The sequence below is a fragment of the Mus caroli genome, unplaced genomic scaffold (genome assembly GCF_978045245.1).
Source record: "Mus caroli unplaced genomic scaffold, Mus_caroli_1 scaffold_2, whole genome shotgun sequence".
NCBI lineage: Eukaryota > Metazoa > Chordata > Mammalia > Rodentia > Muridae > Mus > Mus caroli.
In genome coordinates, this window is record NW_028227257.1 from 74360395 (window position 1) to 74376289 (window position 15895).

Below are 15895 nucleotides of genomic sequence, written 5' to 3' on the forward strand. Positions count from 1 at the left end.
AGGAAGAATGTGTGAAAAGGAATTTTACAATAGTCTGAAATAATATCATCTTAAACTGGATCAAAATGTCAAGGAAGACCACATTGAGGGGATATTTACGAGCAGAATAAGGCGAAGACGTAAGATGACATTTGCATTGTGTGATTTAGTGACTTTATGTTTATTCACCTATACTTTTACTCATATACATACTTCAAATATTTATACATTCTTCAAATATTTACTAATTATTTATTTTAGGCACAGAAATAAATCTATAAATTGAACAGGATATTCTATACTACCATGAATATAGAATATACATGATATTCTGTAACACCAGGAACTTATTTGGAAATCAACTGGAACCTTACAGTAATGAAAGAAGGAGCCACAGGGGATCTCACAAGAGGAGGGAGAGCCTTATACAGCTAGGCCACACCACAGTCCCGAAGCCTTAGGGTATAGTTGCAATACTGTGTGAATACAGTTGGGATATTTCACTTGTTTGGGTGCTGGGGTACAGCTCCATTGATAAGAATGCTGGCCTTAGTGAGGCAAAGGATTGATAGGGTGTGCATAACAGGTATGAAGATTAGTCAACATAATGTGTGAGAAATAAAGAAAGCAAGAATAGATCCTTGAGCACAGCTGGGCTGATCGTGGAATAAAATTGCTATCCACAGAGATGAAATGGAGAAGAGTAAACAGAAGAAACAGTGATCAAAGATGATATTCAGCAAAATCCAAGTTCCTTCCCACCCCTCCTTCCCTTTACTTCCTGTTATTTTTGCTTCTTTCCTCCCAACTACATGGTAGCATTTCCCATCCATCTGTAATGTCCATTCTGAAGAAAATGTCATAATTCCATACAGGTCTTGTGAGTTCCATTCTCTTCGGCACATCAGTTTGTCTGCCATGGGCAGTATCGTCATGTCTGGTGACACTCTACCAGGTAAATCTTGATATCCCATAGGGCAGGCTCCTCCATTTTGTTCTTCTCTGTGTATCAGCTTTTGCTGGCCCTCTGACATTTCATGCACATTTAAGTCAGCCTCTCAAAATTTGTTTGGGATTTAAACATTCTATGTACGAGTAAGGAATTCCCAGTTTGATGTGTTTTTAGGATGTGAGATGGGGTATGATGGTAGCTCAGAGACAGAGTATAGCATGGAGAATAGTTGAACTTTGGTCTAAAGAATCTCAGTAAAGTGAAAGGTGTGTGTTATTCCGTGGACCTCTCCTTTGAGTGTACTTGTGTTGATATTGCTTGTTTGCGTCATCTGTGCATCAATCACATTAACTAATTTTCCTGTTGTAAACTAAGCTTACATTCCTGGTTAAAGGTCAAATGGCATTCATTCAAACTAGCCATGGTGTACTGCAATGCCTATAGATTGCTGAACTCAACTCACTAATATTTTCCTTAGGATGTTTGCAAATATTTGCAATGGGAATTAACATATAAAGACCTTATATTTTCTTCATCGAGGGTGGCACCAATGTTTCCTTAGCCTTGTGAAGTTAATTGGAAGACATTTCTTTGTTTTTGAATTCTGAATTATTTGTTTCTTCTGGGTTTGGTAAAAATGAATCAGTAAATTGGTCATGATGTACTTGTGGGGAGACTTAACTTTTAACTTTTTCCATGGCTGGTGGACCATGCTGGTTTGTCGTTCTTTTTAACTAGGATTTGCTTTTTTGTTGGGAGGACACTGTGGATGTGAGTATTGGGTGTGCAACAGTATGCTAGAGATCAGAGAACAACTTACCAGGATCAGTTCTGTTCTTTTGTATCGTATGTGTCCTGGGAATGGAACTCTGGTCATGTGTCTTGGTGGCAAATACTTTTACCCACTGAGCCACTTCACCATCCCTTCTGGTCTCTTCTTGACTCCTTTTAACATACTACTTTTTGTCCAAAAATTTAAGTGTTTAACCAAGTTATTTATATCCCTTTATTTATAGTACCTCTTTATTATATTCATATATATTATATGTGTAATATAACTATGTATTGAACATATATATTAAAGGGATATTTGTAGTATTCCTTTATTATATTTATATAATACATAATTATTATATAATCAGAGATATATATCTTTTATTCTTAATATTATTTTATCCAAGTTTTCTTAGTAAGTATTGTTGTGTATATATATTTATATATATACATACATAATATATTAATATATATATTATGTATACTACCATTCTCTTTATTTTTTAACAATTTTTATTAGATATTTTCTTCATTTATATTTCAAGTGCTATCCCAAAAGTTCCCTATAACCTTCCCCTGCCTTGCTCCCAAATCTACCCACTCCCACTTCTTGACCCTGGTGTTCCCCTGTACTGGGGCATATAAAGTTTGCAAGACCAAGGGGCCTCTCTTCCCAATGATGGCTGAATAGGCCATCTTCTGCTACATATGCAGCTAGAGACAAGAGCTCTGGGGTACTGGTTAGTTAATATTGTTGTTCTACCTATAGGGTTGCAGACCCCTTCAGCTTCTTGGGTACTTTCTCTAGTTCCTCCATTGGGGGCCCTGTGATCCATCCTAGAGATGACTATGAGCATCCACTTCTATATTTGCCAGGCACTGGTATGGCCTCACAAGAGACTATCAGCAAAATTCTGACAGCAAAAATTTTTTTTTCACTTTTTTTAAAATTTTATTTTTAATATTTTTTATTACATATTTTCCTCAATTACATTTCCAATGCTATCCCAAAAGTCCCCCATAGCGCCCCCCACTTCCCTACCCACCCATTCCCATTCTTTTGACCCTGGCATTCCCCTATATTGGGGCATATAAAGTTTGCAAGTCCAATGGGCCTCTCTTTCCATTGATGGCCGACTAGGCCAACTTTCGATACATATGCAGCTAGAGACAAGAACTCCGGGGTACTGGTTAGTTCATCATGTTGTTCCATCTATAGGGTTGCAGATCCCTTTAGCTCCTTGGGTACTTTCTCTAGCTTCTCCATTGGGAGCCCTGTGATACATCCAATAGCTGACTGTGAGCATCCACTCCTGTGTTTCCTAGGCCCCGGCATCGTCACACAAGAGACAGCTATATTTGGGTCCTTTCAGCAAAATCTTGCTAGTGTATGCAATGGTGTCAGCGTTTAGGAGCTGATTATGGGATGGATCCCTGGATACGGCAGTCTCTAGATGGTCCATCATTTCATCACAGCTCCAAACTTTGTCTCTGTAACTCCTTCCATGGATGTTTTGTTCCCAATTCTAAGAAGGGGCACAGTGTCCACACTTTGGTCTTCATTCTTCTTGAGTTTCATGCGTTTAGCAAATTGTATCTTATATCTTGGGTATCATAAGTTTTGGGCTAATATCCACTTGTCAGTGAATATATATAGTGTGAGTTCCTTTGTGATTGTGTTACCTCACTCAGGATGATGCCCTCCAGGTCCATCCATTTGGCTAGGAATTTCATAAATTCATTCTTTTTAATAGCTGAGTAGTACTCCATTGTGTAAATGTACCATAATTTCTGTATCCATTCCTCTGTTGAGGGACATCTGGGTTCTTTCCAGCTTCTAGCTATTATAAATAGGGCTGCTATGAACATAGTGGAGCATGTGTCCTTCTTACCGGTTGGGACATCTTCTGGATATATGCCCAGAAGAGGTATTGCTGGATCCTCTGGTAGTACTATGTCCAATTTTCTGAGAAACCGCCAGACTGATTTCCAGAGTGGTTGTACAAGCTTGCAATCCCACCAACAATGGAGGAGTGTTCCTCTTTCTCCACATCCCCGCCAGTATCTGCTGTCACCTGAATTTTTGATCTTAGCCATTCTGACTGGTGTGAGGTGGAATCTCAGGGTTGTTTTGATTTGCATTTCCCTGATGATTAAGGATGTTGAACATTTTTTCAGGTGTTTCTCTGCCATTCGGTATTCCTCAGGTGAGAATTCTTTGTTCAGTTCTGAGCCCCATTTTTTAATGGGGTTATTTGACTTTCTGGAGTCCACCTTCTTGAGTTCTTTATATATATTGGATATTAGCCCCTTATCTGATTTAGGATAGGTAAAGATCCTTTCCCAATCTGTTGGTGGTTTTTTTGTCTTATTGATGGTGTCTTTTGCCTTGCAGAAGCTTTGCAGTTTCATGAGGTCCCACTTGTCAATTCTCGATCTTACAGCACAAGCCATTGCTGTTCTATTCAGGAATTTTTCCCCTGTGCCCCTATCTCCAAGGCTTTTCCCCACTTTCTCCTCTATAAGTTTCAGTGTCTCTGGTTTTATGTGAAGTTCCTTGATCCACTTAGACTTGACCTTAGTACAAGGAGATAGGAATGGATCGATTCGCATTCTTCTACATGTTAACAACCAGTTGTGCCAGCACCATTTGTTGAAAATGCTGTCTTTCTTCCACTGGATGTTTTTAGTGCCCTTGTCGAAGATCAAGTGACCGTAGGTGTGTGGGTTCATTTCTGGGTCTTCAATTCTATTCCATTGGTGTATTTGTCTGTCACTATACCAGTACCACGCAGTTTTTATCACAATTGCTCTGTAGTAAAGCTTTAGGTCCGGCATGGTGATTCCACCAGAGGTTCTTTTATCCTTGAGAAGAGTTTTTGCTATCCTAGGTTTTTTGTTATTCCAGATGAATTTGCAGATTGCACCATCTAATTCGTTGAAGAATTGAGTTGGAATTTTGATGGGGATTGCATTGAATCTGTAGATTGCTTTTGGCAAGATAGCCATTTTTACAATTTTGATCCTGCCAATCCATGAGCATGGGAGATCTTTCCATTTTCTGAGATCTTCTATAATTTCTTTCTTCAGAGACTTGAAGTTTTTATTATACAGATCTTTCACACTTCCTTAGTTAGAGTCACGCCAAGATATTTTATATTATTTGTGACTATTGAGAAGGGTGTTATTTCCCTAATTTCTTTCTCAGCCTGTTTATTCTTTGTGTAGAGAAAGGCCATTGATTTGTTTGAGTTAATTTTATATCCAGCTACTTCACCGAAGCTGTTTATCAGACTTAGGAGTTCTCTGGTGGAATTTTTAGGGTCACTTATATATACTATCATATCATCTGCAAAAAGTGATATTTTGACTTCATCTTTTCCAATTTGTGTCCCTTTGATCTCCTTTTGTTGTCGAATTGCTCTGGCTAGGACTTCAAGTACAATGTTGAATAGGTATGGAGAAAGTGGACAGCCTTGTCTAGTCCCTGATTTTAGAGGGATTGCTTCAAGCTTCTCACCATTTACTTTGATGTTGGCTACTGGTTTGCTGTAGATTGCTTTTATCATGTTTAGGTATGGGCCTTGAATTCCTGATCTTTCCAAGACTTTTATCATGAATGGGTGTTGGATCTTGTCAAATGCCTTTTCCGCATGTAACGAGATGACCATGTGGTTTTTGTCTTTGAGTTTGTTTATATACTGGATTACGTTGATGGATTTCCGTATATTGAACCATCCCTGCATCCCTGGGATGAAACCTACTTGGTCAGGATGGATGATTGTTTTGATGTGTTCTTGGATTCGGTTAGCAAGAACTTTATTGAGGATTTTTGCATCAATATTCATAAGGGATATTGGTCTGAAGTTTTCTATCTTTGTTGGGTCTTTTTGTGGTTTAGGTATCAGAGTAATTGTGGCTTCATAGAATGAGTTGGGTAGAGTACCTTCTGTTTCTATTTTGTGGAATAGTTTGTGAAGAACTGGGATTAGATCTTCTTTGAAGGTCTGATAGAACTCTGCACTAAACCCATCTGGTCCTGGGCTTTTTTTAGTTGGGAGACTATTAATGACTGCTTCTATTTCTTTGGGGGATATAGGGCTGTTTAGATCATTAACCTGATCTTGATTCAACTTTGTTACCTGGTATCTGTCTAGGAACTTCTCCATTTCATCCAGGTTCTCCAGTTTTGTTGAGTATAGCCTTTGGTAGAAGGATCTGATGGTGTTTTGGATGTCTTCAGGATCTGTTGTTATGTCTCCTTTTTCATTTCTGATTTTGTTAATTAGGATGCTTTCCCTGTGCCCTCTAGTGAGTCTGGCTAAGGGTTTATCTATCTTGTTGATTTTCTCAAAGAACCAGCTCCTTGATTGGTTGATTCTTTGAATAGTTCTTCTTGTTTCCACTTGGTTGATTTCGCCCCTGAGTTTGATTATTTCCTGCTGTCTACTCCTCTTGGGTGAATTTGCTTTCTTTTGTTCTAGTGCTTTTAGGTGTGTTGTCAAGGTGCTAATGTGTGCTCTCTCTAGTTTCTTTTTGGAGGCACTCAGAGCTATGAGTTTTCCTCTTAGAAATGCTTTCATTGCGTCCCATAAGTTTGGGTATGTTGTGGCTTCATTTTCATTGAACTCTAAAAAGTCCTTAATTTCTTTCTTTATTCCTTCCTTGACCAAGGTATCATTGAGAAGAGTGTTGTTCAGTTTCCACGTAAATGTTGGCTTTCTATTATTTATTTTGTTATTGAAGATCAGCCTTAGTCCATGGTGATCTGATAGGATGCATGGGACAATTTCAATATTTTTGTATCTGTTGAGGCCTGTTTTGTGACCAATTATGTGGTCAATTTTGGAGAAGGTACCATGAGGTGCTGAGAAGAAGGTATATCCTTTTGTTTTAGGATAGAATGTTCTGTAGATATCTGCTAGATCCATTTGATTCATAACTTCTGTTAATTTCACTGTGTCCCTGTTTAGTTTCTGTTTCCATGATCTGTCCATTGGTGAAAGTGGTGTGTTGAAGTCTCCCACTATTATTGTATGAGGTGCAATGTGTGCTTTGAGATTTACTAAAGTTTCTTTAATGAATGTGGCTGCCTTTGTATTTGGAGCATAGATATTCAGGATTGATAGTTCCTCTTGGAGGATTTTACCTTTGATGGGTATGAAGTGCCCCTCCCTGTCTTTTTTGATGACTTTGGGTTGGAAGTCAATCTTATCAGATATTAGAATGGCTACTCCAGCTTGTTTCTTCATACCATTTGCTTGGAAAATTGATTTTCAGCCTTTCATTCTGAGGTAGTGTCTATCTTTTTCTCTGAGATGAGTTTCCTGTAAGCAGCAAAATGTTGGGTCTTGTTTGTGTAGCCAGTTTGGTAGTCTATGTCTTTTTATCGGGGAGTTGAGTCCATTGATATTAAGAGATATTAAGGAAAAGTAATTGTTGTTTCCTGTTATTTTTGTCGTTAAAGTTGGCATTCTGTTCTTGTGGCTGTCTTCTTTTAGGTTTGTTGAGGGATTACCTTCTTGTTGTTTCTAGGGCGTGGTTCCTGTCCTTGTATTGGTTTTTTCCTGTTATTATCCTTTGAAGAGCTGGATTCGTGGAGAGATAATGTGTGAATTTGGTTTTGTCGTGGAATACTTTGGTTTCTCCATATATGTTAATTGAGAGTTTGGTTGGGTATAGTAGCCTGGGCTGGAATTTGTGTTCTTTTAGTGTCTGTATAACATCTGTCCAGGATCTTCTGGCTTTCATAGTCTCTGGTGAAAAATATGGTGTAATTCTGATAGGCTTGCCTTTATATGTTACTTGGCCTTTTTCTCTTACTGCTTTTAGTATTCTATCTTTATTTAGTGCATTTGTTGTTCTGATTATTATGTGTCGGGAGGTATTTCTTTTCTGGTCCAGTCTATTTGGAGTTCTGTAGGCTTCTTGTATGTTCATGGGCATCTCTTTCTTTAGATTTGGGAAGTTTTCTTCTATAATTTTGTTGAAGATGTTTGCTGGTCCTTTGAGTTGAAAATCTTCATTCTCATCCACTCCTATTATCCGTAGGTTTGGTCTTCTCATTGTGTCCTGTATTTCTTGGATGTTTTGAGTTAGGATCTTTTTGCGTTTTACATTTTCCTTGATTGTTGTGCCGATGTTCTCTATGGAATCTTCTGCACCTGAGATTCTCTCTTCCATCTCTTGTATTCTGTTGCTGATGCTCGTATCTATGGTTCCAGATTTCTTTCCTAGGGTTTCTATCTCCAGTGTTGCCTCATTTTGGGTTTTCTTTATTGTGTCTACTTCCCTTTTTAGGTCTAGTATGGTTTTGTTCATTTCCATCATCTGTTTGGATGTGTTTTCCTGTTTCTCTTTAAGGACTTCTACCAGTTTGGTTGTGTTTTCCTGTTTTTCTTTAAGGACTTGTAACTCTTTAGCCATGTTCTCCTGTAGTTCTTTAAAGTCCTTCTTGATGTCCTCTACCATCATCATGAGATATGCTTTTAGATCCGTTTCTAGCTTTTCTGGTGTGTTGGGGTGCCCTGGACTGGGCGAAGTGGGAGTGCTGGGTTCTGAAGATGGTGAGTGGTCTTGGTTTCTGTTAGTAAGATTATTACTTTTACCTTTCGCCATCTGGTAATCTCTGGGGTTAGTGGATATCGTTGTCACTGTTTAAAGATTGGAGCAGACTTTGTGTTCCACTCACCGGAAGTCTCAAAATCCTATGGCGGGTGTCGTGGGTAGCTGGCAGGTGTCAGCCAATCCTGCACTCTAGCTACCCCGGTGTTGGTCAGACCGGATGAGGCTTGTGGCCCTACTCAGGCCGGATTTCTGCCTCCCCAACCAAAGCAGTCTCAGTTCCCGCGTGATTGGACTGGAGCAGAAGCTGTGTTCCACTCACCAGCAGTCTCAAAATCCTGTGGCGGGGGTCGTGGGTAGCTGGCGGGTGTCAGCTGACCCTGCGCTCTAGCTACCTCGGTGCTGGTCAGGCTGGAAGAGGCCTGGGGCCCTACTCAGGCCGGTTTTCTGCTTCCCTAACTAATGCAGTCTCAGGTCCCGTGCGCAATTGGATTGGAGCAGAAGCTGTGTTCCACTCACCAGAAGTCTTAAGATCCTGTGGCGGGTGTTGTGGGTAGCTGGCGAGTGTCAGCCAACCCTGCACCCTAGCTACCCCAGTGCTGTTCTGACAGGAAGAGGCTTGTCCTGACAGCAAATTCTTGCTGGCATATGCAATAGTGTCTGCGTTTGGTAGCTGATTATGGGATGGATCCCCGGGTATATTTTCAAAGAACAGATTTTTTTGTTTTGATATTTCTGTGTACATGTGCCATGTAGCCTAGTCTATTGGTTTTTGTTTTATAATTTAGTATTTTATTTCCTTCTTCCAAATTTTTGCCTTTTTTATGGTATTATGGTAAAACATAGGGCCATATGCATGCTAGGAATATACTCTACCCCCGAGCAGCCTCTCCTGCCCAGCCTTCTACCTAACTCCCAACATTCCGTTCTTACTTTACTCCCCTAACTCCATAAACTGAGTGCTGCTCTCCTTAGTTTTTAGTTCCTCTTACTTTTTAATTCTAGACTAATGAAAAGACTCTGTAAAAAAAAGTTTTGTTTTTTTTTAATAGATAATTTTTAAGGATAGACACCCAAGATTCTTGATTCTTTTCTGGTTTCTACACAGACACAGACACACACACACACAGGTCACATACACACAAGTCACATACACCTGTGCACACAGATTAATCTTACATTGACCTTTGGATGTAAAGTTACTGACATTTCTCCCTTTTTTGTTAACCATGGAAGGAAAAAAATAAGAAATGATTTTTTTTTCATACTTAGCCAGTGTGCTTGTCAATTTACAGAATGAGGGTCTGAGACTAAGAGTTTTTCAATACCTCATTGTGGTTGATTGAATGAGAATGGCTCCCATAGAATTTGAATATTTGTTTCCTATTTGGGGGAACTGTTAGGGAGGGATGATTTTGTTGAAGATGATATGTCTGAGGGTGACTTTGATGTTTCAAAAGACCATGCCTTTCCCTTTAACTCTCAATCTTGCTTTAAGGTAATGGATCAAGATATGAACTCTCTGCTGTTCCTTTGGTCTGTCATTGTGAAATCTAACCCTCTGAAACTATAACCCAATTTAAATACTTTCTTTTATAAGTTGCATTGGTTATGGTGTTTTATCACAGCAACACAAAAGCAATTAAGAGACCATGTAAACTCTATTTCTGGGGAACAAATCTGAGCTGTGATAGTTAAGCCCTCTGCCGGTTTTGATTTATTTAGCATCCAATTTGCTTCTGACTTTGTGGCTACTGTGGACATTTGTTCTTCTCCATGGATACACTGTTACCTTCGAATCTCTGATTTCTAGATAGGAGGGAGAAACCCAAATGAGCTTACTGTTTCAGTATAAGATACCACAGAAACACTCAGAAATGAAAAATTCGCTTTCCAAATATCTTTGCTAGTAATATTAACTCTTCCTTTTGTGATACTTTGCTAATTGGGAGGGTACTATGGCTCAGCAGGTAAAAGTTCTTATCACCAAGGCTAATGACTTGAATACAATCCCCAGGACTTATTTGGTGAATGAAGGGAGAGAATTTACTCCCACAAGTTATCCTCTGACCTTCATAAAAATAATGTGGCCTTTACATACATACATTACATACATACATACAAACATACATACATATACACACACACATACACACACATCACAAATATATATATATAAAACAAAATATTATATTATTTTAATTCTTGTCTTCATAGGTTTTGTTTGTTTGTTTGTTTGTTTGTCTGGTGGTTTGGTTTTTGGTTTTTGGGTTTTAGTTTTTGGGTTTTGGTTTTGGGGTTTTACTATCACTAACTGGTTAATGGCTGCTTTATTTTTTTTTTAATATATTTTATTACGTATTTTCCTCAATTACATTTCCAATGCTATCCCAAAAGTCCCCCATACCCTCCCCCTTCTCCCCCATTTCCCTACCCACCCAATCCCATTTTTTTTTTTTTTTTTGGCCCTGGCGTTCCCCTGTACTGGGGCATATAAAGTTTGTGTGTCCAATGGGCCTCTCTTTCCAGTGATGGCCGACTAGGCCATCTTTTGATACATATGCAGCTAGAGTCAAGAGCTCCGGGGTACTGGTTAGTTCATATTGTTATTCCACCTATAGGGTTGCAGGTCCCTTTAGCTCCTTGGGTACTTTCTCCAGCTCCTCCATTGGGAGCCCTGTGATCCATCCACTAGCTGACTGAGAGCATCCACGTCTGTGTTTGCTAGGCCCCGGCATAGTCTCACAAGAGACAGCTATATCAGGGTCCTTTCAGCAAAATCTTGCTAGTGTATGCAATGGTGTCAGCATTTGGAAGCTGATTATGGGATGGATCCCTGGGTATGGCAGTTTCTAGATGGTCCATCCTTTCATCACAGCTCCAATCTTTGTTTCTGTAACTCCTTCCATGGATGTTTTGTACCCAATTCTAAGAAAGGGTACAGTGACCCCACTTTGGTTTTCATTCTTCTTGAGTTTCATGTGCTTAGCAGATTGTATTATATATCTTGGGTATCCTAAGTTTTGGGCTAATATCCACTTATCAGTGAGTACATATTGTGTGAGTTCCTTTGTGATTGTGTTACCTCACTCAGAATGATGCCCTCCAGGTCCATCCATTTGGCTAGGAATTTCATAAATTCATTCTTTTTAATAGCTGAGTAGTGCTCCATTGTGTAAATGTACCACATTTTCTGTATCCATTCCTCGGTTGAGGGTCATCTGGGTTCTTTCCAGCTTCTGGCTATTATAAATAAGGCTGCTATGAACATAGTGGAGCATGTGTCCTTCTTACCGGTTGGAACATCTTCTGGATATATGCCCAGGAGAGGTATTGCTGGATCCTCCGGTAGTTCTATGTCCAATTTTCTAAGGAACCGCCAGACTGATTTCCAGAGTGGTTGTACAAGCTTGCAATCCCACCAAAAATGGAGGAGTGTTCCTCTTTCTCCACATCCTCACCAGCATCTGCTGTCACCTGAATTTTTGATCTTAGCCATTCTGACTGGTGTGAGGTGGAATCTCAGGGTTGTTGTGATTTGCATTTCCCTAATGATTAAGGATGTTGAACATTTTTTCAGGTGCTTCTCAGACATTCGGTATTCCTCAGGTGAGAATTCTTTGTTCAGTTCTGAGCCCCATTTTTTAATGGTGTTATTTGATTTTCTGGAGTCTACCTTCTTGAATCTTTATATATATTGGATATTAGTCCCCTATCTGATTTAGGATAGGTAAAGATCCTTTCCCAATCTGTTGGTGGTCTTTTTGTCTTATTGACAGTGTCTTTTGCCTTGCAGAAGCTTTGCAGTTTCATGAGGTCCCATTTGTCAATTCTTGATCTTACCGAGCAAGCCATTGCTGTTCTGTTCAGGAATTTTTACCCTGTGCCCATATCTTCAAGGCTTTTCCCCACTTTCTTCTCTATAAGTTTCAGTGTCTCTGGTTTTATGTGAAGTTCCTTGATCCACTTAGATTTGACCTTAGTAAAGGAGATAGGAATGGATCGATTCGCATTCTTCTACATGATAACAACCAGTTGTGCCAGCACCATTTGTTGAAAATGCTGTCTTTCTTCCACTGGATGGTTTTAGCTCCCTTGTTGAAGATCAAGTGACCGTAGCTGTGTGGGTTCATTTCTGGGTCTTCAATTCTATTCCATTGGTCTACTTGTCTGTCACTGTACCAGTACCATGCAGTTTTGATCACAATTGCTCTGTAGTAAAGCTTTAAGTCCGGCATGGTGATTCCACCAGAGGATTTTTATCCTTGAGAAGAGTTTTGCTATCCTAGGTTTTTTGTTATTCCAGATGAATTTGCAGATTGCTCTTTCTAATTTGTTGAAGAATTGAGTTGGAATTTTTATGGGGATTGCATTGAATCTGCAGATTGCTTTTGGCAAGATAGCCATCTTTACAATGTTGATCCTGCCAATCCATGAGCATGGGAGATCTTTCCATCTTCTTAGATCTTCTTTAATTTCTTTCTTCAGAGACTTGAAGTTTTTATCATACAGATCTTTCACTTCCTTAGTTAGAGTCACGCCAAGATATTTTATATTATTTGTGACTATTGAGAAGGGTGTTGTTTCCCTAATTTCTTTCTCAGCCTGTTTATTCTTTGTGTAGAGAAAGGCCATTGACTTGTTTGAGTTAATTTTATATCCAGCTACTTCACCGAAGCTGTTTATCAGGTTTAGGAGTTCTCTGGTGGAATTTTTCGGGTCACTTATATATACTATCATATCATCTGCCAAAAGTGATATTTTGACTTCATCTTTTCCAATTTGTATCCCCTTGATCTCCTTTTGTTGTCCAATTGCTCTGGCTAGGACTTCAAGTACAATGTTGAATAGGTATGGAGAAAGTGGACAGCCTTTTCTAGTCCCTGATATTAGAGGGACTGCTTCAAGCTTCTCACTATTTACTTTGATGTTGGCTACTGGTTTGTTGCAGATTGCTTTTATCATGGTTAGGTATGGGCCTTGGATTCCTGATCTTTCCAAGACTTTTATCATGAATGGGTGTTGGATCTTGTCCTTTTTCTGCATCTAACGAGATGATCATGTGGTTTTTGTCTTTGAGTTTGTTTATATAATGGATTACGTTGATGGATTTCCATATATTAAACCATCCCTGCATCTCTGGAATAAAACCTACTTGGTCAGGATGGATGATTGCTTTAATGTGTTCTTGGATTCGGTTAGCAAGAATTTTATTGAGGATTTTTGCATCAATATTCATAAGGGAAATTGGTCTGAAGTTCTCTATCTTTGTTGGATCTTTCTGTGGTTTAGGTATCAGAGTAATTGTGGCTTCATAGAATGAGTTGGGTAGAGTTCCTTCTACTTTAATTTTGTGGAATAGTTTGTGCAGAACTGGAATTAGATCTTCTTTGAAGGTCTGATAGAACTCTGCACTAAACCCATCTGGTCTTGGGCTTTTTTTTGACTGGGAGACTATTAATGGCTGCTTCTATTTCTTTAGGGGATATAGGACTGTTTAGCTCATTAACTTGATCCTGATTTAACTTTGGTACCTGATATCTGTCTAGAAATTTGTCCATTTAGTCCAGGTTTTCCAGTTTTGTTGAGTATAACCTTTTGTAGATGGATCTGATGGTGTTTTGGATTTCTTTAGGATCTGTTGTTATGTCTCCCTTTTCATTTCTGATTTTGTTAATTAGGATGTTGTCCCTGTGCCCTCTAGTGAGTCTAGCTAAGGGTTTATCTATCTTGTTGATTTTCTCAAAGAACCAACTCCACATTTGGTTAATTCTTTGAATAGTTCTTCTTGTTTCCACTTGGTTGATTTCGCCCCTGAGTTTGATTATTTCCTGCAGTCTACTCCTCTTGGGTGAATTTTCTTCTTTTTTTTCTAGAACTTTTAGATGTGTGGTCAAGCTGCTAGTGTGTGCTTTCTCGAGTTTCTTTTTGTAGGCACTCAGAGCTATGAGTTTCCCTCTTAGAAATGCTTTCATTGTGTCCCATAGGTTTGGGTATGTTGTGGCTTCATTTTCATTAAACTCTAAAAAGTCTTTAATTTCTTTCTTTATTCCTTCCTTGACCAAGGTATCATTGAGAAGAGTGTTGTTCAGTTTCCATGCGAATATTGGCTTTCCATTATTTATGTTGTTATTGAAGATCATTCTTAGTCCATGGTGATCTGATAGGATGCATGGGACAATTTCAATATTTTTGTATCTGTTGAGGCCTGTTTTGTGACCAATTATATGGTCAATTTTGGAGAAGGTCCCGTGAGGTGCTGAGAAGACGGTATATCCTTTTGTTTTAGAATAAAATGTTCTGTAGATATCTGTTAAGTACATTTGTCTCATAACTTCTCTTAGTTTCACTGTGTCCCTGTTTAGTTTCTGTTTCCACTATCTGTCCATTGATGAAAGTGGTGTGTTGAAGTCGCCCACTATTATTGTGTGAGGTGCAATGTGTGCTTTGAGCTTTACTAAAGTGTCTTTAATGAATGTGGCTGCCCTGGCATTTGGAGCATAGATATTCAGAATTGAGAGTTCCTCTTGGAGCATTTTACCTTTGATGAGTATGAAGTGTCCCTCCTTGTCTTTTTTGATAACTTTGGGTTGGAAGTCGATTTTATTCGATATTAGAATGGCTACTCCAGCTTGTTTCTTCATACCATTTGCTTGGAAAATTGTTTTCCAGCCTTTTACTCTGAGGTAGTGTCTGTCTTTTTCCCTGAGATGGGTTTCCTGTAAGCAGCAGAATGTTGGGTCCTGTTTGATTAGGCAGTCTGTTAGTCTATGTCTTTTTATTGGGGAATTGAGTCCATTGATATTAAGAGATATTAAGGAAAAGTAATTGTTGCTTCCTTTTATTTTTGTTGTTAGAGTTGGCATTTTGTTCTTGTGGCTGTCTTCTTTTTGGTTTGTTGAGGGATTACTTTCTTGCTTTTTCTAGGGCATGATTTCCTTCCTTGTATTGTTTTTTTTTTTCTTCTGTTATTATCCTTTGAAGGGCTGGATTCATGGAAAGATAATGTGTGAATTTGGTTTTGTCGTGGAATACTTTGGTTTCTCCATCTATGGTAATTGAGAGTTTGGCCGGGTATAGTAGCCTGGGCTGGCATTTGTGTTCTCTTAGTGTCTGTAGAACATCTGCCCAGGCTCTTCTGGCTTTCATAGTCTCTGGTGAAAAATCTGGTGTAATTCTGATAGGCCTGCCTTTATATGTTACTTGACCTTTCTCCCTTGCTGCTTTTAATATTCTCTTTATTTAGTGCATTTGTTGTTCTGATTTGTGTTCACATTATGTGTCGGGAGGAATTTCTTTTCTGGTCCAGTCTATTTGGAGTTCTGTAGGCTTCTTGTGTGATCATGGGCATCTCTTTCTTTAGGTTTGGGAAGTTTTCTACTAAAATTTTGTTGAAGAAATTTGCTGGCCCTTTAATTTGAAAATCTTCTGTCTCATCAACTCCTATTATCTGTAGGTTTGGTCTTCTCATTGTGTCCCGGATTTCCTGGATGTTTTGAGTTAGGATCCTTTTGTGTTTTGTATTTTCTTTGATTGTTGTGCCGAAGTTCTCTATGGAATCTTCTGCACCTGAGATTCTCTCTTCCATCTCTTGTATTCTGTTGCTGATGCTCGCATCTATGGTTC

General features: G+C 39.0%; 1 protein-coding gene across 4 annotated transcripts in view; it reads right to left on the minus strand.

Annotated features, from left to right (window-relative positions):
- Nucleotides 1–15895, minus strand: part of Dcdc1 (doublecortin domain containing 1) — a 205708-nt gene that overhangs the window by 66120 nt on the left and 123693 nt on the right. The window lies entirely within an intron of this gene.